Raw genomic sequence first — 1,667 nt, 5'->3', positions numbered from 1 at the left:
TATTAAAATATAGAAAATAATTACTGATTGCAATTCAACAGCAGCATTTGTTGGAATAAATAAATTAGTACTTTCCATCCTTCATTGTGTTTTCTATTAGTTTCTGTGCATGATAACTCAAATGCAAGAGTGAAATTATTCTGCTTTTCCTGAAAATGCAACAGTATAATTTACTAAATACTGAAGTCATTTAAAGTTGCAATTTCTCAGGAACCTATTCAGCCACCAGCCTGGACTTCAGGACAACTAAAAGGCCCATTCACTTCTCTGGACCAGCCTGGACTTCAGGACAACTAAAGACTTATTCACTTCTGTGGATCAGCCTGGATCTTGGGGAAATTATAGCAAATAATCAACAGAACTCAGGAATCTGGAGGGACATAAGGCTACAGGAGCCTCTCCATTCAGGGCCTTAAAGGTCATCAATAAAACTTTGAAATCGACTCTAAAACAAAGAGAGTGTTAATGAAGCCAACACTGAGGAGATATGTTTTCGTTTTTATTGAAAGATGAAGCTGCAGCGTTCTGAACTAAGTTCAGTTGAGTGAGCCTGGCCTGACTAACACCAACAWACAGTTAAAATAATCCAGATGGGAGGTAATAAAAGGATCATTCAAAATCATTAAAGAATAAAAATGAGTTCACTTTAGATAAAAGCCTCAATGTAATCTCTTTACTACAGATMGAAAGTTAAAGTTTGACTCAGTCCCAAATATTTTACAATTCCAAGCTATCCAGATCTGTAGGAGAGGAGTTGTCGTTTCCACTGGGACCAAAAATATAAACTTCAGTTTTATTTTCATTGAAATTTTTATAGTTTGAAGCCAAATAGATTTTACCTCAGTGCGGCGGTCAAACAATAGTTTTCATGAAAAAGAATGATTACACTTCAACTGAAAGTAGATCCGTCGTGTGCTTTGGAATGGAAAAAGATGTTGAAGTGCCTGTGACATCATTTTTTTTATAATATAAATGCATTTGTGGAAAGATAACACTGAGAGCAAATGACAAAATAATTTTCATGCTGCTGAGATGAAGAGATGTTGAGATATTTGCATGTGAAAAAACAGGAAGTGATGTCAAAGGGGAATGTCTGCATGAAAACAGAGTTAAGCTCAACAGCCCAGACTGTGGAGAGGAATCTGATGTTTTAGATTATTTTGAGTCACTATCAGACAGAAACAAACAAAAAATCAAACAAACAAACAAACAAACAAACAAACAAACAAACAAACAAACAAAAAGAGAGTTCAAATCATAATGTTTCAATAAACAAAGACCAGTGAGATATTTTTCTTAAAGGTGTTCCTCTTTGATGTCACTTCCTGTTTACCTTTTGCCAAGCCAAGTTCAAAAGAATTGTGTACACACAATTGGACACAATTGTGTCCAAATTGGTAAAATAATGTGTGGTATGCCAAGTTTCTTAAATAGAACAAAGTTTTCTTTGACTTTTTGTGTTTGAAGAATAAGCATGTCACAGGCACTTTAAAATTACAAAAAGATGGAGCCTAAGGGGAGCATGTAGATGGAAAATCTAATTGATCCGAGAATAGATCCTTGTGGAACTCCACATGTGAGGAGGGCTGAGGAAGAAACAGCACACATGTCAACTCCTTTGAGCATTTATATATTGACCTTCAAAAATCTGTAATTTTCATGAAAAT

The sequence above is a fragment of the Austrofundulus limnaeus genome, unplaced genomic scaffold, assembly GCF_001266775.1.
Source record: "Austrofundulus limnaeus strain Quisiro unplaced genomic scaffold, Austrofundulus_limnaeus-1.0 Scaffold272, whole genome shotgun sequence".
NCBI lineage: Eukaryota > Metazoa > Chordata > Actinopteri > Cyprinodontiformes > Rivulidae > Austrofundulus > Austrofundulus limnaeus.
Note: the sequence above shows the minus strand (reverse complement) of the source record.